The sequence below is a fragment of the Oncorhynchus nerka genome, linkage group LG8 (genome assembly GCF_034236695.1).
Source record: "Oncorhynchus nerka isolate Pitt River linkage group LG8, Oner_Uvic_2.0, whole genome shotgun sequence".
Lineage (NCBI taxonomy): Eukaryota > Metazoa > Chordata > Actinopteri > Salmoniformes > Salmonidae > Oncorhynchus > Oncorhynchus nerka.
In genome coordinates, this window is record NC_088403.1 from 70,480,674 (window position 1) to 70,502,796 (window position 22,123).

The following is a 22,123-nucleotide window of genomic DNA, read 5'->3' on the forward strand; positions in this document are numbered from 1 at the left end:
TCGCCAGATCCACTGGTTTGTGGTCATTTACAAGGCCATGCTAGGCAGCTCGCGCCTCATCACGATGGCAACATCTGATCTCTGCATACACGCAGGCCTAGCAGGTGGCTGATCATCTCGGCCTCATTTGACACGCTCTTTCTTCGCCTAGTATTTGCTGCCTGTGACTGGAACGAATTGTAAATACTGAAGTTGGAGATTTTTATCTTCCTCTCAACCTCAAACATCAGTGTTAATCTGAGAAGCAATCATCGCTGCAGCTGTACATCTATTGGTATCTCACCCATCTACCCCAATAGTTTATTTACTTTTCTTCTGTTTTTTTGGCAATACTCACACCTGTACATGACCATCTGATCATTTGCCCAGTAATCTGCAATATTGTATTATTCTTACCTCTCATGTTTTTTGCACACATTGTATAGACTCCCTTTTTTCATTAAATATTAGACTTGTTAATTGTTTACCCATGTAACTCTTAAATTTGTCTGTTCATACTGCTATGCTTTATCTTGTAAAGTCGCAGTTGCAAATGAGAACCTGTTCTCAACTAGCCTACCTGGTTAAATAAGGTTAAATCATTTTTTTTTTAAAGTCTATGCTAGGTAAAAAGCTCCGCCTTATCAAAGCACTCCACAGGGAGCCTAGTCCTTGCGCAGCAGATGCCCATCTGTAAATAGCCCACCCAATCTACCTACCTCATCGCCATATTGTTTTTATTTACTTTCTGCACTTTTGCACACCAGTATTTCTACTTGCACATCAGTATCTGCTCATCTATCACTCCAGTGTTCATTTGCTAAATTGTACTACTTCGGTACTATGGCATATTTATTGCCTTTTTTTAAATCCCTTCTATTTTGTTATTGACTGTGCGCTAGTTTGTCCATGTGTAATTTCTCGTCGCCAGAAATCCACTGGTTCCAGGTCATCTGTAAGTCTATGCTAGGTAAAGCTCCGCCTTATCAAGGCAATCACAGGCGGCCTAGTCACTCTCGCAGCAGTCCCCTTCCAGCTTGCAGTCAGAGCAGGAGATGTTTGCCCCTCCGCGTCAGACTGCAAATGACTGCTTTTGCTTTACCTTAGCCAGGTCGCAGTTGTGTATGAGAACTTGTTCTTAACTGGCGTACCTGCTATAATAAAGTAAATTTAAGAAAATAAGAAACCATTTCTTTCCCAGAAAGGGTTGTAGCTCAGTGGTAGAGCGCATGCTTTGCATGTATGAGGTCCTGGGTTCAATCCCCAGCTTCTCCATTTTTTTGCAAAGACCCAACTTCTACTTTCCAGAATGTTGAAATTCTAAGCAGGAAACAGAGATGTGCTAAATAATTTGGTCTTTTAATCTGAAGAACATGCGTTCAATCCCTGTTAGTACAGTTACAGTGTATTGATATTGCGTTTTATCTGCAAATGGCATGGGATTTTCAGAGAGTGCATGCATGTTTTGATCCTTTCTCCACCTGTTTGTAAATTGCATTTGCTATCTACTACTTTCAGAATGTTGATATATCTATATATATATACATTGCATTGTAGAGTGCGTCATGGTGGCAAATGGTAAGGCGTCGGTCTGGAAGCTCAGAGGACCATGCTATTCAAATCCCATCTGTGCCTTTATAGAAAAGGCTTCAGTTTTGTGTGCCATTGGAACTTTGTCAAATCATCTTGTATCAATATTTGACACAGCTATTCAGAATGTTGATACATATAGATATTACATGTTTCCTGTCATACATTAAGGGAAGATTTCGGCATGGTGGCCAAGTGGTAGGCGTCGGAAAGTCAACCGAAGAACATGGTCCCCATACCGTGCCTTTAAAAAAGGCGTTTCCATGCAAATTCCCATTGGAGGACTTTGTAGCGGCAGGGCCGGACACCAGGTTGTATCAATATTTGAACACAACTATTATATTAAGGGGAAATATCTTCCATTTACAAATATAGCCACTTTACATGTTTCCTGTCCTCCAGCTGTCCCCAACTTGTCTTTTGAGGGTATAAGCACTTGTTGCTATTGGACAAAACATCACGATTCACTGCTCCCTTTCCAAATGTTGACATTCTGAGCGTATGTTTAGCATAATCTGGGCAGTTGGCCCCGGGTTTAAGATCCGTCTGGCCTCAACGGTTTTGAGTAGGCCATTTATCTGGGATTAAAGGAAAAATAGAAAAAAAATTCCATCTTCACCTCAAAGTCAACGGCTCAATTGTCAATAAAAAAGAACCAACCATTTATCTTTCGTCATTTAAGATATTCGTCGCAAGAAAGATTGGCTATTTTGTTATTGACTGTGCGCTTGTTTGTTCCATGTGTAACTCGTCGCCAGAACCACTGGCTCAGGTCTTATCTTTTCCCAAGTCTATGCTAGGTAAAGCTGTGATTTTCTATGATTTTCAAATAACACACACTCTGCCCTCCCGTAAATAACTCAGTTCTTACGTAAAGATTTAAAACTCAGGATTCTGTAGGCATCAGATCAGGATGCCCATCTGTTAGCCCAGCTTCCTACCTACCTCATCGCCATATTGTTTTTATTTAAATAGTGTCACATTTTGCACACCAGGATTTCTACTCATCATCTGTCAGGGTAAACTCCAGGTCAGATCTTTTCAAAACTTCATATTTAGATTAGGCAACCACCATAAAATGTCTCTCTCACTGTCACCCAAAAGCAAATGACATTGAGGGCCAGCCTTCATTTTGGGCCTACTTTTCTAATGGTCGCTGTGCTTAGACCTAGCGAGCTGCGGTCAAGCGGGGCATCTTGTTGAACTCGGCACAGGCCTAGAGAATATGTAAATGCCATTGTAGGCTTTGTGTGTCTTTAAGCACCGCACTTTGTCACTCCATCCTTGCTGTGTGTGTGTTTCTGTGTGTGTGTGTGTGAGAGAGAGCTTTTCTTTGACAACTGTTGGGAGAAATTACTGACTTACATTTTATGGTGGTTGCCTAATCACACATATGAAGTTTTGAAAAGATCTGACCTTTTTAACCCTTGGAAACTGCCACTGTGACACCATTTAAGGCACTTCCGGTTGGCACAGGAAGCTATAAATAAACTCATATCCTGATTGGGGTATGCCTTTACAGAATCCTGAGTTTTAAATCTTTACGTTAAGAACTGAGTTATTTACGGAGGGTTTAGTGAGTGTGTGTTATTTCAGAAAATCATAGAAAATCACAGAAATCTCGCAGAGCTCCGCAGCACACTTTAAAAAGATTTGTAAGAACACCCTGCAACTGGATCTGTAACCGTTGAAAAAAAAACACCTATCCGTGAACATCACCAATCTGTCGTTGTACGATTTCTCTTAAATGACGAAAGATAAATGGCTGGTTCTTTTTTTATTGACACCGGAGGCTCCTTGACTTTGAGGTGAAGTGGAATTTTTTTTTCTCTATTTTCATTTTGGACCTTTAATCCCAGATAAATGGCCATAACTCAAAAACCGTTGAGGCCTAGACGCCATCTTGTTCGGGGCCAACTGCCCATTATGCCAAACATACGCTCACCGAGTTTCGGCTTCGAAATATTTTCCGTTTTCGAGATAAGGCCCCGTCGTGAATCGTGATGTTTTGTCCAATAGCAATATGATTGCTTATGCCCTCTTGTGGGATATTCCGGGACAGCGGAAAAATTACCAAAATCGTATTATTTTTGTAAAATGGAAACCGAATGTCCGACAAAGTTCATTTGATGACTTCCTGGTAGGTCCGGCCCTGCCGCTCGGCCCGACGCCGTCCGGGAATTTTACAAACGATTTTGGACGTCTAGTAAGGGACCGTACATTTGCAATATGGACTTTCTCACTAACCATACAGCAACTGCCGAAATCTTCCCTTAATGTATGACAGGAAACATGTAAAGTGGCTCTATCGTAGAGATACTTCCCCACAATATAATAGTTGTGTTCAAATATTGATACAAGATGATTTTTCTACAAAGTCCTCCAATGACTGTACATTTCCATGGAACTTGAAGCCTTTTCTATAAAGGCACAGATGGGATTTGAACCCATGGTCTTCGGTTTACGAGACCGACGCCTTACCACTTGGCCACCATGACACTCTACAATGCAATGTATATATATATAGATATATCAACATTCTGGAAAGTAGTAGTTGTGCAAATGTGAATTTGGCACACAAACTCAGTGGAGAAAGGACCTCATACATATATAGCATGCACTCCCCTCTGAGCTTCCATCCCATTTAATTTGCAGATAAAACGCAATATCAATACACTGTACACTGTACCACTCCGTTCTTCAGATTAAAAGACCAAATTATTTAGCACATCTCTGTTTCCTGCTTAGAATTTCAACATTCTGGAAAGTAGAAGTTGGGTCTTTGCAAAAAAAACATGGAGAAGCTGGGGATTGAACCCAGGACCTCATACATGCAAAGCATGCGCTCTACCACTGAGCTACAACCCCTTTCTGGGAAAGAAAAAATAGTTTCTTATTTTCTTAAATTTCTACTTTATTATAGCAGGTACGCCAGTTAAGAACAAGTTCTCATACACAACTGCGACCTGGCCAAGGTAAAGCAAAGCAGTGCAATTCATTTGCAGTCTGGACGCGGAGGGGTGAACATCTCCTGCTCTGACTGCAGCTGGAAGGGACTGCTGCGAGAGGACTAGGCCGCCTGTGATTGCCTTGATAAGGCGGAGCTTTACCTAGCATAGACTTACAGATGACCTGGAACCAGTGGTTCTGGCGACGAGTTACACATGGAACAAACTAGCGCACAGTCAATAACAAAATAGAAGGGATTTAAAAAAAAAAAGGCAATAAATATGCCATAGTACCGAAGTAGTCACAATTTAGCAAATGAACACTGGAGTGATAGATGAGCAGATGATGATGTGCAAGTAGAAATACTGGTGTGCAAAAGTGCAGAAAGTAAATAAAAACAATATGGCGATGAGGTAGGTAGATTGGGTGGGCTATTTACAGATGGGCATCTGCTGCGCAAGGACTAGGCCCCCTGTGAGTGCTTTGATAAGGCGGAGCTTTACCTAGCATAGACTTTAAAAAAAAAAATGATTTAACCTTTATTTAACCAGGTAGGCTAGTTGAGAACAGGTTCTCATTTGCAACTGCGACCTGGCCAAGATAAAGCATAGCAGTGTGAACAGACAACACAGAGTTACACATGGAGTAAACAATTAACAAGTCAATAACACAGTAGAGAAAAAAGGGGAGTCTATATACAATGTGTGCAAAAGGCATGAGGAGGTAGGCGAATAATTACAATATTGCAGATTAACACTGGAGTGATAAATGATCAGATGGTCATGTACAGGTAGAGATATTGGTGTGCAAAAGAGCAGAAAAGTAAATAAATCAAAAACTGTGGGGATGAGGTAGGTGAAAATGGGTGGGCTATTTACCAATAGATTATGTACAGCTGCAGCGATCGGTTAGCTGCTCAGATAGCTGATGTTTGAAGTTGGTGAGGGAGATAAAAGTCTCCAACTTCAGCGATTTTTGCAATTCGTTCCAGTCACAGGCAGCAGAGTACTGGAACGAAAGGCGGCCGAATGAGGTGTTGGCTTTAGGGATGATCAATGAGATACACCTGCTGGAGCGCGTGCTACGGATGGGTGTTGCCATCGTGACCAGTGAGCTGAGATAAGGCGGAGCTTTGCCTAGCATGGCCTTGTAGATGACCTGGAGCCAGTGGATCTGGCGACAAATATGTAGCGAGGGCCAGCCGACTAGAGCATACAAGTCGCAGTGGTGGGTAGTATAAGGTGCTTTAGTGACAAAACGGATGGCACTGTGATAAACTGCATCCAGTTTGCTGAGAAGAGTGTTGGAAGCAATTTTGTAGATGACATCGCCGAAGTCGAGGATCGGTAGGATAGTCAGTTTTACTAGGGTAAGCTTGGCAGCGTGAGTGAAGGAGGCTTTGTTGCGGAATAGAAAGCCGACTCTTGATTTGATTTTCGATTGGAGATGTTTGATATGGGTCTGGAAGGAGAGTTTGCAGTCTAGCCAGACACCTAGGTACTTATAGGTGTCCACATATTCAAGGTCGGAACCATCCAGTGTGGTGATGCTAGTCGGGCAAGCGGGTGCAGGCAGCGATCGGTTGAAAAGCATGCATTTGGTTTTACTAGCGTTTAAGAGCAGTTGGAGGCCACGGAAGGAGTGTTGTATGGCATTGAAGCTCGATTGGAGGTTAGATAGCACAGTGTCCAATGACGGGCCGAAAGTGTATAGCATGGTGTCGTCTGCGTAGAGGTGGATCAGGGAATCGTCCGCAGCAAGAGCAACATCATTGATATACACAGAGAAAAGAGTTGGCCCGAGAATTTAACCCTGTGGCACCCCCATAGAGACTGCCAGAGGACCGGACAACATGCCCTCCGATTTGACACACTGAACTCTGTCTGCAAAGTAATTGGTGAACCAGGCAAGGCAGTCATCCGAAAAACCGAGGCTACTGAGTCTGCCGATAAGAATATGGTGATTGACAGAGTCGAAAGCCTTGGCAAGGTCGATGAAGACGGCTGCACAGTACTGTCTTTTATCGATGGCGGTTATGATGTCGTTTAGTACCTTGAGTGTGGCTGAGGTGCACCCGTGACCGGCTCGGAAACCAGATTGCATAGCGGAGAAGGTACGGTGGGATTCGAGATGGTCAGTGACCTGTTTGTTGATTTGGCTTTCGAAGACCTTAGATAGGCAGGGCAGAATGGATATAGGTCTGTAACAGTTTGGGTCCAGGGTGTCTCCCCCTTTAAAGAGGGGGATGACTGCGGCAGCTTTCCAATCCTTGGGGATCTCAGACGATATGAAAGAGAGGTTGAACAGGCTGGTAATAGGGGTTGCGACAATGGCGGCGGATAGTTTCAGAAATAGAGGGTCCAGATTGTCAAGCCCAGCTGATTTATACGGGTCCAGGTTTTGCAGCTCTTTCAGAACGTCTGCTATCTGGATTTGGGTAAAGGAGAACCTGGAAAGGCTTGGGCGAGGAGCTGCGGGGGGGCCGGAGCTGTTGGCCGAGGTAGGAGTAGCCAGGCGGAAGGCATGGCCAGCCGTTGAGAAATGCGTGTTGAAGTTTTCGATAATCATGGGTTTGTCGGTGGTGACCGTGTTCCCTAGCCTCAGTGCAGTGGGCAGCTGGGAAGAGGTGCTCTTGTTCTCCATGGACTTCACAGTGTCCCAGAACTTTTTGGAGTTGGAGCTACAGGATGCAAACTTCTGCCTGAAGAAGCTGGCCTTAGCATTCCTGACTGACTGCGTGTATTGGTTCCTGACTTCCCTGAACAGTTGCATATCGCGGGGACTGTTCGATGCTATTGCAGTCCGCCACAGGATGTTTTTGTGCTGGTCGAGGGCAGTCAGGTCTGGAGTGAACCAAGGGCTGTATCTGTTCTTAGTTCTGCATTTTTTGAACGGAGCATGCTTATCTAATATGGTGAGGAAGTTACTCTTAAAGAATGACCAGGCATCCTCAACTGACGGGATGAGGTCAATGTCCTTCCAGGATACCCGGGCCAGGTCGATTAGAAAGGCCTGCTCACAGAAGTGTTTTAGGGAGCGTTTGACAGTGATGAGGGGTGGTCGTTTGACTGCGGCACCGTAGCGGATACAGGCAATGAGGCAGTGGTCGCTGAGATCCTGTTTGAAGACAGCGGAGGTGTATTTGGAGGGCCAGTTGGTCAGGATGACGTCTATGAGGGTGCCCTTGCTTACAGAGTTAGGGTTGTACCTGGTGGGTTCCTTGATGATTTGTGTGAGATTGAGGGCATCTAGCTTAGATTGTAGGACTGCCGGGGTGTTAAGCATATCCCAGTTTAGGTCACCTAACAGAACAAACTCAGAAGCTAGATGGGGGGCAATCAATTCACAAATGGTGTCCAGGGCACAGCTGGGAGCTGAGGGGGGTCGGTAGCAGGCGGCAACAGTGAGAGACTTATTTCTGGAGAGAGTAATTTTCAGAATTAGTAGTTCGAACTGTTTGGGTACGGACCTGGAAAGTATGACATTACTTTGCAGGCTATCTCTGCAGTAGACTGCGACTCCTCCCCCTTTGGCAGTTCTATCTTTGACGGAAGATGTTATAGTTGGGTATGGAAATCTCTGAATTTTTGGTGGCCTTTCTGAGCCAGGATTCAGACACGGCAAGGACATCAGGGTTAGCAGAGTGTGCTAAAGCAGTGAGTAAAACAAACTTAGGGAGGAGGCGTCTAATGTTGACATGCATGAAACCAAGGCTTTTTCGATCACAGAAGTCAACAAATGAGGGTGCCTGGGGACATGCAGGGCCTGGGTTTACCTCCACATCACCCGCGGAACAGAGAAGGAGTAGTATGAGGGTGCGGCTAAGGGCTATCAAAACTGGTCGCCTAGAGCGTTGGGGACAGAGAATAAGAGGAGCAGGTTTCTGGGCATAGTAGAATATATTCAGGGCATAATGCACAGACAGGGGTATGGTGGGGTGCGGGTACGGCGGAGGTAAGCCCAGGCACTGGGTGATGATGAGAGAGGTTTTATCTCTGGACATGCTGGTTGTAATGGGTGAGGTCACCGCATATGTGGGAGGTGGGACAAAGGAGGTATCAGGGGTCTGAGGAATGGGACTAGGGGCTCCATTGTGAACTAAAACAATGATAACTAACCTGAGCAACAGTATACAAGGCATATTGACATTTGAGAGAGACATACAGTGAGGCATACAGTAAACACAGGTGTTGAATTGGGAAAGCTAGCTAAAACAGTGGGTGAGACAACAGCTAATCAGCTAGCATAACAACAGCAGGTGAGATGGCATTGACTAGGCAACTCGGCCGACAGATAAAACAAACAAGCAGAATGGAGTACCGTGATTAATGGACAGTCCAGCGTGCATCAGCTATGTAGCCAAGTGATCAGAGTCCAGGGGGCAGCGGTGGATGGGGCAGGGGGGCTGGGCTGGCGAGTGTTATCCAGGTTAAGAAAACTAACAATGACTAAATAGCTTGTAGCTAGCTAGCTGGTTAGCTTCTGGAGGTTCTTGAGTGTGTTCTAAAAATAAGGATAATAGCGATTCCGTATCACATTGGTTAAGGCCTTTCCGGAAGGTATAAACACATTTTTAAAGAAATCGGGAAGAGATAGAGTACATATGGGCCACTGCGTTTTTGTGACGCGGCGCTGCAGACGGTTAGCAGGCCTGTGCTAACAAGCTAACAGATTAGCAGGCCGGGGTAAACAAGGTAGTAGTTAGCGGACCTGGGCTAAACAAGCTAGCAGTTAGCATGCCGAACTAGCAAGCAAGGAGATAGCGAGGGCTAGAGAGTTAGCCTTTGGAGGACGTCGCGATGGTGTGAGTCTGTTTATTCCTCTTCATGCAGTGATATCGATAGACCGGTCGTAGTCAAGGTATTGTAGCCCAGGAGTATGCTAGGAGCTCTGGCCGGGCTAGCTTCAAGCTACGTGGGTGGAAACGCTAGCCAGGAGTAAACAACCAGGGTTGCTGTTTAGCTCGATAGCTAGTTGCGAAGATCCAGCTGAAGAATGTTCTGTTTGTGGTGGGAATCTGGGGGTAAAAAAAATTAAATAGGTCCGTTATGCTCTGGTTAGCGTCGCGTTGTTCGAACTGGCGGGAGCTTTCCGAGCTAAAGGTTAGTTGATGACCGGTTAGCTGAAGACCGCTAGCATAGCTGGTAGTTAGCAGGCTAGCTTCAGTTGAGGGGGTCCGTTTCGAAGTAAATATAACTACTTTAGGAAAAGTAGCTACATTGGCGGGTTGCAGAAGAGTATTTGGAAGCTTAGGTTTAGCAATATGTTTTTAAAGATATGCGAAGAAAAAAATATCTAAAAATATCTAAAACGAAAAAGAGACGATATTTACAGAGAGACGATACGACAGGACACTTACTGCTACGCCATCTTGGAAGAACAGGACTTACAGATGACCTGGAGCCAGTGGTTCTGGCGACGAGTTACACATGGAACAAACAAGCGCACAGTCAATAACAAAATAGCCAGTGGTTCTGGCAACGAATATGTAGCGAGGGCCAGCCGACTAGAGCATACAGGTCGCAGTGGCCATATCAAGACAATTTACCTTTTCTTTACACTGTTGTGATGAAAGTACATTTCCATAATATCAGCTATCTACCATAAACGTCGAACAGGGATTGAACCCATGTGCTTCAGTTAACAAAAACAGATGGCTTTGCGCATCTATTTCATTCTTAGAATGTCAACATTGTGGAAAGTGGGAGTTGTGCAAAAGCTAATTTAACAAGTGAATACTCTCAAAAGACAAGTTGGGGAATACTGTAGGACAGGAAACATGTAAAGTGGCTCTATCGTAGAGATACTTCCCCTTAATATAATAGTTGTGTTCAAATATTGTTACAACATGATTTGTCTACAAAAGTCCTCCAATGAATGTAAATTTCCATGGAATTTAAAGCTTTTTCTATAAAGGCACGGATGGGATTTGAACCCATGATCTTCGGTTTACGAGACCGACGCCTTACGACTTGGCCACCATGCCACTCTATACTGCAATATATATATATATATATATAACATTCTGGAAAGTAGTAGTTGTGCAAATGTGAATTTGGCACACAAACTCAGTGGAGAAAGGACCTCATGCATATATAGCATGCCCTCCCCTCTGAGCTTCCATTAAAATTTAATTTGCAGATAAAACGCAATATCAATACACTGTACTTTATATATACACCACTCCATTGAAACTACAATGAAATGATAGCAGCAATTCTTAAAACAGGTACGGACAGGGATCGAAAACATGAACTTCAGTTTTTGAAAATGATGCCATAAAAGATGGGAACCATGCCACTTCTGTTCTATAAATGTACTAACAGGGATTGAACGCGTGTTCTTCAGATTAAAAGACCAAATTATTTAGCACATCTCTGTTTCCTGCTTAGAATTTCAACATTCTGGAAAGTAGAAGTTGGGTCTTTGCAAAAAAACATGGAGAAGCTGGGGATTGAACCCAGTACCTCATACATGCAAAGCATGCACTCTACCACTGAGCTACACCCCCTTTCTGGGAAATAAAAAATTGTTTCTTATTTTCTTACATTTCTCCTTTATTATAGCAGGTAAGCCAGTTAAGAACAAGTTCTCATACACAACTGCGACCTGGCCAAGGTAAAGCAAAGCAGTGCAATTCATTTGCAGTCTGGACGCGGAGGGGTGAACATCTCCTGCTCTGACTACAGCTGGAAGGGACTGCTGCGAGAGGACTAGGCCGCCTGTGATTGCCTTGATAAGGCGGAGCTTTACCTAGCATAGACTTACAGATGACCTGGAACCAGTGGTTCTGGCGACGAGTTACACATGGAACAAACTAGCGCACAGTCAATAACAAAATAGAAGGGATTTAAAAAAAAGGCAATAAATATGCCATAGTACCGAAGTAGTCACAATTTAGCAAATGAACACTGGAGTGATAGATGAGCAGATGATGATGTGCAAGTAGAAATACTGGTGTGCAAAAGTGCAGAAAGTAAATAAAAACAATATGGCGATGAGGTAGGTAGATTGGGTGGGCTATTTACAGATGGGCATCTGCTGCGCAAGGACTAGGCCCCCTGTGAGTGCTTTGATAAGGCGGAGCTTTACCTAGCATAGACTTTTTTAAAAAAATGATTTAACCTTTATTTAACCAGGTAGGCTAGTTGAGAACAGGTTCTCATTTGCAACTGCGACCTGGCCAAGATAAAGCATAGCAGTGTGAACAGACAACACAGAGTTACACATGGAGTAAACAATTAACAAGTCAATAACGGAGGGGACAAAATGGCGCCGTAGAGAGAACACGGTGTTTCAGCGAGCTCTCGTGGCATTCGTAAATTTATATTCTTACATTAATCTCCTAGCTTGAAAAAGTGGTAGAATTGGCTAAATAAGTTACCATATAATGAGTCTTGACGACTATTTCGCAAAAATCTCAGACAACATGCCCAATAGAAATACTAAGAAGTCGACCAAAACCACCACCCCTGTGGATGTGCATGAGGAGCTAGCTAACGTTAGCGAAGCTAACACCATTGCGGACCCGGGCACAATGGACCTGATGATTCAAAAGATGACTGATAACATTACTAAAGTGATCGATGCTAAGATAAGAACGGTCTTGGAAGCAATAGCAGGCCATTCAGCTGAAATACAGAGCGTTGTGAAACGTGTTGTTGAGGCGGAAGGAAGAATTGCTGCAGTGGAAACTTCAACTACATCTATGGACGCTAAGATAAAAGCACTTGAGAAACAGGTGCGCGAAATGGCGGAGCACATTGACGACTTGGATAATCGAGGACGCAGATGCAATATTCGTGTTGTGGGACTCCCGGAAAATTCTGAAGGGACACGTTCAGTAAAATTCTTTGAGGAATGGATCCCTGGCTACCTACAAATGGACACTAAGGCTGGTCGTGTGAAGCTGGACAGAGCCCATCGCTCTCAAGCACCGATACCGGGCCCCAATCAACGCCCACGGCCGGTGGTTATAAAGTTCCACAACTTCACCGACAAGCAGCGCGTCATGGATGCGGCTAGAAACATCGGCTCTGATGGTAGTCAACATAAAGGTCCAAAGGTCTCATTCTTCAATGATTATTCCACAACGGTTGTACGAAGACGCAAAGCGTTTGATGAGGCGAAGGCTCGACTCATGAGAATGAAGATGGACTACGCACTGTTGTACCCGGCCACATTGAAGATTATGGTCAACGGATCACCTAAAAGCTCTACACACCTGAAGAGGCTGCTGCGACTTTAAATAACTGACTCTTGAATAACTCGGGTAAATAACTTTAGTAATATTCGCTGCACCTCCACAGCATTGAATAACTTTGCTTATTTTTGGTTGAATCTGATCACGAAACAGTGGTGTGAGTCCCCACTCCGGCTCAGTAATATTCTCTTTATTATTTTTGGTTGAATCTGATCACGAAACAGTGGTGTGAGTCCCCACGTACTCCGGCTCAGTAATATTCCAGTAATATTCGTAACTTTATTATTTTTCTTGCTAAATTAATAGCCGCTATAGCTCAGGCTGAGATATGTGTGAATCCATATTGGTGCCCAGGCTTGGTTTTAGGTGGAAGAGCCTCAATCTTCTTCTATTGATTTTCTTTTCCATATATATAAAGGATGAGGCTATTGAGCGGCAATGCGGACTTAAGAGTCTACATTGGAGAGTTGAAATCCCCTGCATGTTAGCTAGTGGGAAAACCCCCTTTTGGAATTTTACATGTTTAATTTTTGGGTTTAGTATAGTTCGAGTTCAGGGTTCATATTTTTGTTTATGCTCAGTGAGATAGAGGAGAGTTCAACACATGGAAAAAGGTACCACCCCACTTTTACAGTAGGATCCAGTCTGAATATTGAATGGTCAAGATACAATGGCAGATAACAGACTGCGTGTATGTACGTGGAACATTAGAGGGAGCCATAACCCCATTAAGAGGAAGAAAGTATTGTCTTTTTGAAAAAAGAAAATATTGATATTGCACTGTTGCAAGAAACCCATTTGGATGATAAGGAGCACCTGAAATTACAACAAGGAGGGTTTGGTCAAGTGTTTTTCTCATCATTTACATCCAGAAGTAGAGGTGTAGCAATTCTGGTGAAAAAGAACTTACCACTTAAGGTCTTGAATTGTGTGAAAGATAAATTTGGTCGCTTTGTTATAATTAATGGTACTTTACAAGGGCAGAACATTTCCATGATGAACATTTACTTCCCCCCTGCTCACCCCCCTGATTTCCTCACTAAGGCATTTCTAGACTTTTCAGAATTAAACTCAGACACTGCAGTGGTTGGAGGAGATTTTAACTGCTTGTTGAACCCCCTTATTGATAAGTTTCCCAGTGGTATAGCTTCACTCTCTCCTCAAGCTAAGTCACTTAAAGCTATTTGTGATGATCTGGGGTATGCGGATGTCTGGAGAGCTTTCCATCCCTCCAACAGAGAGTTCACTTTTTTCTCTGCACCTCATGGATGTCAGACTAGAATATATTATTTTTTTATGCCCAAGACGTCTTTGCAGTCTGTTTTATCTGCTAGGATAGGAAGCATAGTCATATCTGATCATGCTGAGGTGATCCTGGACATAAAACTCAACGGGGCATTCAATCGGTCAAGACATTGGAGGTTAAACACAACCATTCTTAAAGACCATACATTCACATCATACTTTATAACAGAGTTTAAAGCATTTTTCTCTATTAACTCTCAATCAACAGATAACCCCTCGCTCCTTTGGGAGACCTGTAAAGCGTATGCCAGGGGTCTGATTATGTCATACACAGCTACTAAGAGACGGAAAAAGCGGGAAAAGCAAAAAATGTTAGAGGGTGAATTAGGAACTAAAGAGAAGGACTACATTAAAACGCCCACTCCTGCCCTATTAAAGGAAATATCAGTCATTAGATCAACGCTAGACTCTCTCCTAACACAGGACGCTGAAAAGAAAATGAGATTTGTCAGGCAAAAGCTATATGAACATGGCGATAAGCCAGGAAAGTACTTGGCATACCTAGCTAAAAAGAGGGCTGACTCTCAGTCAATTGCTACTATTACTGATTCTGATGGTAATCATTTATATGAAAATAAATTGATAAGTGACTCATTTAAGAAATTTTATACAAACCTTTATGCCTCAGAACTGCCAAAGGATGCACCCAAATTAATGGAGAACTTCTTTGGTAAGATTGAGCTCCCTACTATCTCCGAAGAACAGAGGTCCCTCCTTAATGCCCCTATTACCAAGGAAGAGATAATGTTCGCAATTAAGAATCTGCAAAATGGTAAGGCCCCAGGACCAGACGGGTTTTGTAGTGAGTTCTATAAAGAGTTCCATGGCCTGATCCTTGAGCCATTGCGTGATATGTTTAACCACTCATTTTCAAATGACCAACTCCCTCAAACGCTGAGAGAAGCCAACATTTCACTTATTCTCAAAAAGGGAAAATGTCCAGAGTCTTGTTCCTCGTACAGACCAATTTCCCTTCTGAATGTGGATAGAAAATTGCTTTCTAAAATTCTAGCCACAAGATTAGAGGACTCATTGCCACTAATTGTGAAAGGAGACCAAACTGGCTTCATTAGGGGCCGTAAGTCATGCAACAACGTCAGGCGGCTTCTTAATGTAATTCAAGCCTACCAACAAAGTGCTGTAGATGGTCTTGTGCTCTCCCTAGATGCTGAGAAAGCATTTGATCGTGTGGAGTGGTCTTACCTATTATTTGCTCTAAATAAATTTGGTCTGGGGGACAACTTTATAAAATGGGTGAAAGTTTTGTATGATGATCCTCAGGCTGCTGTCCTAACTAATGGGCTACGGTCAAATAGCTTCTCTATACACAGAGGTACCAGACAGGGCTGTCCTTACTAATGGGCTACGGTCAAATAGCTTCTCTATACACAGAGGTACCAGACAGGGCTGTCCTTACTAATGGGCTACGGTCAAATAGCTTCTCTATACACAGAGGTACCAGACAGGGCTGTCCTTACTAATGGGCTACGGTCAAATAGCTTCTCTATACACAGAGGTACCAGACAGGGCTGTCCTTACTAATGGGCTACGGTCAAATAGCTTCTCTATACACAGAGGTACCAGACAGGGCTGTCCTTACTAATGGGCTACGGTCAAATAGCTTCTCTATACACAGAGGTACCAGACAGGGCTGTCCTAACTAATGGGCTAAGGTCAAATAGCTTCTCTATACACAGAGGTACCAGACAGGGCTGTCCTTTATCCCCCCTCCTCTTTGCACTCGTTATGGAACCACTGGCCGAGGCCATCAGGGTAACGCCTGCTATACAGGGGCTGCTCATTGGTGATGTTCACCATAAAATAAGCTTGTATGCTGATGATGTCCTGATATTCATCTCTAGTCCCAAGACTTCAATTACATCTCTTATTAATATAATTGAATTATTCAGTGAATTCTCAGGCTACAAGATTAACCTAACTAAGTCAGAGGCTATGCCACTTGGTAGCCTACACTCTGTACCTAATACTTCTCCCCCCTTCCCTTTTAAATGGTCTCCCTCAGGTTTCATGTATCTGGGTATATTTGTAACTCCTAAATTCCAGCTAATGTACAAAGCCAATTTTGTTCCCTTGTTTGATACAATAAGACAGGATCTGGAGCGCTGGAACTCTCTCCCCATTTCTTGGTTGGGTAGAATATCCCTCCTGAAAATGAACGTTTTACCTAGACTACTTTACCCAATCCAAATGATCCCAGTATTACTCCCCAATAAGGTAATAAAGGATGTAAATGGATGGCTAAGTTCCTTTATATGGAGTAAACGCAAGCCAAGACTTAAGATGGCAATATTGCAGCTGCCAAGTTCTATGGGCGGCTTGGACCTGCCCAATATCAAGTTCTATCAATGGTGTGCCCACCTTTGTTATATTTCTGACTGGATCACAAATGATGACTCCTCTATTTGGTTAGACATTGAGACTTCTCTTTCAAAATACCCCTTACAGGACATGCTTTTAGCCCCACTTCCTCTTCCCCTCAGTGTCTTAAATGCAAAACTGATACAGGCACCCTAACACATTGTTTATGGTCATGTACCAAAATACAAAGATACTGGTCTGGTGTCCTGCAAGAAATTTAAAAGATCCTAGGGGTTGATCTAGAATTGGACCCAGTTTCTTTACTGTTAGGTCTCCCTAGTAGGCATGTTACTTCTGTCTGTAAAAGAAGGCTTTACAACATCCTTACCTTCGCAGCGAGGAAAAACATCCTTTTACAGTGGATTAGTGATAAGGTTCCTTCTATTAAAGACTGGCATAAGATACTATTTGAATGGGTGCCTCTGGAATATCTGACATGTACATTGCATTCTAAAACAGACCAGTTCTACAAAGTATGGGAACCTTATCTAAATGACCTAGAACCTGAGGTATCAGCTATTATGCTGCAAGGATTCTCTTAGAACGGCGGGGATCTATGTATTTCAGAACTACACTGTACGTTCCATGTGTGGAACCTAACCTCTTGGTTTAAACTGAGCTTTTTTGTTTAATTTCTGTTTGTAAGTTTGTTTAAAATGTATGTATTGAGGGACGCAATGATGGTGATGGGGTGAGAGAAGCACAGAGCGGGGAGAGGAAAATGGTGTACGTATGTATGGGTGTGTATATGTGTGTGCGTGCGTGCGTGTATGTATGCATATGTGTGGGTATATGCATGGGTATATGTATATGTGTGTATGTATGGGTATGTATGTATGTGTATGTATATGTGTGGGTATATGCATGGGTATATGTATATGTGTGTATGTATGGGTATGTATGTATGTGTATGTATATGTGTGGGTATATGCATGGGTATATGTATATGTGTGTATGTATGTGTATGTATATGTGTGGGTATATGCATGGGTATATGTATATGTGTGTATGTATGGGTATGTATGTATGTGTATGTATATGTGTGGGTATATGCATGGGTATATGTATATGTGTGTATGTATGGGTATGTATGTATGTGTATGTATATGTGTGGGTATATGCATGGGTATATGTATATGTGTGTATGTATGGGTATGTATGTATGTGTATGCATATGTGTGGGTATATGCATGGGTATATGTATATGTGTGTATGTATGGGTATGTATGTATGTGTATGTATATGTGTGGGTATATGCATGGGTATATGTATATGTGTGTATGTATGGGTATGTATGTATGTGTATGTATATGTGTGGGTATATGCATGGGTATATGTATATGTGTGTATGTATGGGTATGTATGTATGTGTATGTATATGTGTGGGTATATGCATGGGTATATGTATATGTGTGTATGTATGTATGTATGTGTATGTATATGTGTGGGTATATGCATGGGTATATGTATATGTGTGTATGTATGTATGTATGTGTATGTATATGTGTGGGTATATGCATGGGTATATGTATATGTGTGTATGTATGTATGTATGTGTATGTATATGTGTGGGTATATGCATGGGTATATGTATATGTGTGTATGTATGTATGTATGTGTATGTATATGTGTGGGTATATGTATATGTGTGTATGTATGGGTATGTATGTATGTGTATGTATATGTGTGGGTATATGTATATGTGTGTATGTATATGTGTGTATGTATGTATGTGTATGTATATGTGTGGGTATATGCATGGGTATATGTATATGTGTGTATGTATGGGTATGTATGTATGTGTATGTATATGTGTGTATATGCATGGGTATATGTATATGTGTGTATGTATGTATGTATGTATGTGTATGTATATGTGTGGGTATATGCATGGGTATATGTATATGTGTGTATGTATGGGTATGTATGTATGTGTATGTATATGCATGGGTATATGTATATGTGTGTATGTATGGGTATGTATGTATGTGTATGTATATGTGTGGGTATATGCATGGGTATATGTATATGTGTGTATGTATGGGTATGTATGTATGTGTATGTATATGTGTGGGTATATGCATGGGTATATGTATATGTGTGTATGTATGTATGTATGTATGTGTATGTATATGTGTGGGTATATGCATGGGTATATGTATATGTGTGTATGTATGGGTATGTATGTATGTGTATGTATATGTGTGGGTATATGCATGGGTATATGTATATGTGTGTATGTATGGGTATGTATGTATGTGTATGTATATGTGTGGGTATATGCATGGGTATATGTATATGTGTGTATGTATGGGTATGTATGTATGTGTATGTATATGTGTGGGTATATGTATATGTGTGTATGTATGGGTATGTATGTATGTGTATGTATATGTGTGGGTATATGCATGGGTATATGTATATGTGTGTATGTATGGGTATGTATGTATGTGTATGTATATGTGTGGGTATATGCATGGGTATATGTATATGTGTGTATGTATGGGTATGTATGTATGTGTATGTATATGTGTGGGTATATGCATGGGTATATGTATATGTGTGTATGTATGTATGTATGTATGTATATGCACGTAGATATGGGTAAGTGGGGGCTGTTTTTCTCTTTGTTCTGTGTGCTTTGTCTCTGTTGTTGTATCTCTTAATATGGGTGAAAATTGTGAAATTTCAATAAAAATACTGTTACAAACAAGTCAATAACACAGTAGAGAAAAAAGGGGAGTCTATATACAATGTGTGCAAAAGGCATGAGGAGGTAGGCGAATAATTACAATATTGCAGATTAACACTGGAGTGATAAATGATCAGATGGTCATGTACAGGTAGAGATATTGGTGTGCAAAAGAGCAGAAAAGTAAATAAATAAAAATGTGGGGATGAGGTAGGTGAAAATGGGTGGGCTGTTTACAAACAATAGATTATGTACAGTAGCTGCTCAGGGAGTCTATATACAATGTTTGCAAAAGGCATGAGGAGGTAGGCGAATAATTACAATGATTGCAGATTAACACTGGAGTGATAAATGATCAGATGGTCATGTACAGGTAGAGATATTGGTTGAAAAGTAAATAAATAAAAAACTGTGGGGATGATGAAAATGTCTCCAATAGATTATGTACAGCTGCAGCGATCGGTTAGCTGCTCAGATAGCTGATGTTTGAAGTTGGTGAGGGAGATAAAAGTCTCCAACTTCAGCGATGTTTGCCAGTTCCAGTCACAGGCAGCAGAGTACTGGAACGAAAGGCGGCCGAATGAGATGTTGGCTTTAGGGATGATCAATGAGATACACCTGCTGGAGCGCGTGCTACGGATGGGTGTTGCCATCGTGACCAGTGAGCTGAGATAAGGCGGAGCTTTGCCTAGCATGGCCTTGTAGATGACCTGGAGCCAGTGGATCTGGCGACAAATATGTAGCGAGGGCCAGCCGACTAGAGCATACAAGTCGCAGTGGTGGGTAGTATAAGGTGCTTTAGTGACAAAACGGATGGCACTGTGATAAACTGCATCCAGTTTGCTGAGAAGAGTGTTGGAAGCAATTTTGTAGATGACATCGCCGAAGTCGAGGATCGGTAGGATAGTCAGTTTTACTAGGGTAAGCTTGGCAGCGTGAGTGAAGGAGGCTTTGTTGCGGAATAGAAAGCCGACTCTTGATTTGATTTTCGATTGGAGATGTTTGATATGGGTCTGGAAGGAGAGTTTGCAGTCTAGCCAGACACCTAGGTACTTATAGGTGTCCACATATTCAAGGTCGGAACCATCCAGTGTGGTGATGCTAGTCGGGCAAGCGGGTGCAGGCAGCGATCGGTTGAAAAGCATGCATTTGGTTTTACTAGCGTTTAAGAGCAGTTGGAGGCCACGGAAGGAGTGTTGTATGGCATTGAAGCTCGATTGGAGGTTAGATAGCACAGTGTCCAATGACGGGCCGAAAGTGTATAGCATGGTGTCGTCTGCGTAGAGGTGGATCAGGGAATCGCCCGCAGCAAGAGCAACATCATTGATATACACAGAGAAAAGAGTTGGCCCGAGAATTTAACCCTGTGGCACCCCCATAGAGACTGCCAGAGGACCGGACAACATGCCCTCCGATTTGACACACTGAACTCTGTCTGCAAAGTAATTGGTGAACCAGGCAAGGCAGTCATCCGAAAAACCGAGGCTACTGAGTCTGCCGATAAGAATATGGTGATTGACAGAGTCGAAAGCCTTGGCAAGGTCGATGAAGACGGCTGCACAGTACTGTCTTTTATCGATGGCGGTTATGATGTCGTTTAGTACCTTGAGTGTGGCTGAGGTGCACCCGTGACCGGCTCGGAAACCAGATTGCATAGCGGAGAAGGTACGGTGGGATTCGAGATGGTCAGTGACCTGTTTGTTGATTTGGCTTTCGAAGACCTTAGATAGGCAGGGCAGAATGGATATAGGTCTGTAACAGTTTGGGTCCAGGGTGTCTCCCCCCTTTGAAGAGGGGGATGACTGCGGCAGCTTTCAATCCTTGGGGATCTCAGACGATATGAAAGAGAGGTTGAACAGGCTGGTAATAGGGGTTGCGACAATGGCGGCGGATAGTTTCAGAAATAGAGGGTCCAGATTGTCAAGCCCAGCTGATTTATACGGGTCCAGGTTTTGCAGCTCTTTCAGAACGTCTGCTATCTGGATTTGGGTAAAGGAGAACCTGGAAAGGCTTGGGCGAGGAGCTGCGGGGGGGCCGGAGCTGTTGGCCGAGGTAGGAGTAGCCAGGCGGAAGGCATGGCCAGCCGTTGAGAAATGCGTGTTGAAGTTTTCGATAATCATGGGTTTGTCGGTGGTGACCGTGTTCCCTAGCCTCAGTGCAGTGGGCAGCTGGGAAGAGGTGCTCTTGTTCTCCATGGACTTCACAGTGTCCCAGAACTTTTTGGAGTTGGAGCTACAGGATGCAAACTTCTGCCTGAAGAAGCTGGCCTTAGCATTCCTGACTGACTGCGTGTATTGGTTCCTGACTTCCCTGAACAGTTGCATATCGCGGGGACTGTTCGATGCTATTGCAGTCCGCCACAGGATGTTTTTGTGCTGGTCGAGGGCAGTCAGGTCTGGAGTGAACCAAGGGCTGTATCTGTTCTTAGTTCTGCATTTTTTGAACGGAGCATGCTTATCTAATATGGTGAGGAAGTTACTCTTAAAGAATGACCAGGCATCCTCAACTGACGGGATGAGGTCAATGTCCTTCCAGGATACCCGGGCCAGGTCGATTAGAAAGGCCTGCTCACAGAAGTGTTTTAGGGAGCGTTTGACAGTGATGAGGGGTGGTCGTTTGACTGCGGCACCGTAGCGGATACAGGCAATGAGGCAGTGGTCGCTGAGATCCTGTTTGAAGACAGCGGAGGTGTATTTGGAGGGCCAGTTGGTCAGGATGACGTCTATGAGGGTGCCCTTGCTTACAGAGTTAGGGTTGTACCTGGTGGGTTCCTTGATGATTTGTGTGAGATTGAGGGCATCTAGCTTAGATTGTAGGACTGCCGGGGTGTTAAGCATATCCCAGTTTAGGTCACCTAACAGAACAAACTCAGAAGCTAGATGGGGGGCAATCAATTCACAAATGGTGTCCAGGGCACAGCTGGGAGCTGAGGGGGGTCGGTAGCAGGCGGCAACAGTGAGAGACTTATTTCTGGAGAGAGTAATTTTCAGAATTAGTAGTTCGAACTGTTTGGGTACGGACCTGGA

At 43.2% G+C, this 22,123-nt stretch overlaps 5 non-coding genes across 5 annotated transcripts; 1 reads left to right on the forward strand and 4 right to left on the reverse strand.

Moving 5' to 3' along the window:
* The first annotated feature begins 1,182 nt into the window (after window positions 1–1,182).
* On the forward strand, window positions 1,183–1,254 carry trnaa-ugc (transfer RNA alanine (anticodon UGC)). Its single transcript has one exon. It is a non-coding gene; the product is annotated as a tRNA-Ala (tRNA).
* A 2,741-nt stretch (window positions 1,255–3,995) lies between these two features.
* trnat-cgu (transfer RNA threonine (anticodon CGU)) lies at window positions 3,996–4,067 on the reverse strand. Its single transcript has one exon. It is a non-coding gene; the product is annotated as a tRNA-Thr (tRNA).
* A 298-nt stretch (window positions 4,068–4,365) lies between these two features.
* trnaa-ugc (transfer RNA alanine (anticodon UGC)) lies at window positions 4,366–4,437 on the reverse strand. Its single transcript has one exon. It is a non-coding gene; the product is annotated as a tRNA-Ala (tRNA).
* Window positions 4,438–10,432: 5,995 nt separating this feature from the next.
* On the reverse strand, window positions 10,433–10,504 carry trnat-cgu (transfer RNA threonine (anticodon CGU)). Its single transcript has one exon. It is a non-coding gene; the product is annotated as a tRNA-Thr (tRNA).
* Window positions 10,505–10,957: 453 nt separating this feature from the next.
* Window positions 10,958–11,029, reverse strand: trnaa-ugc (transfer RNA alanine (anticodon UGC)). The gene has a single exon. It is a non-coding gene; the product is annotated as a tRNA-Ala (tRNA).
* Window positions 11,030–22,123: the final 11,094 nt, after the last annotated feature.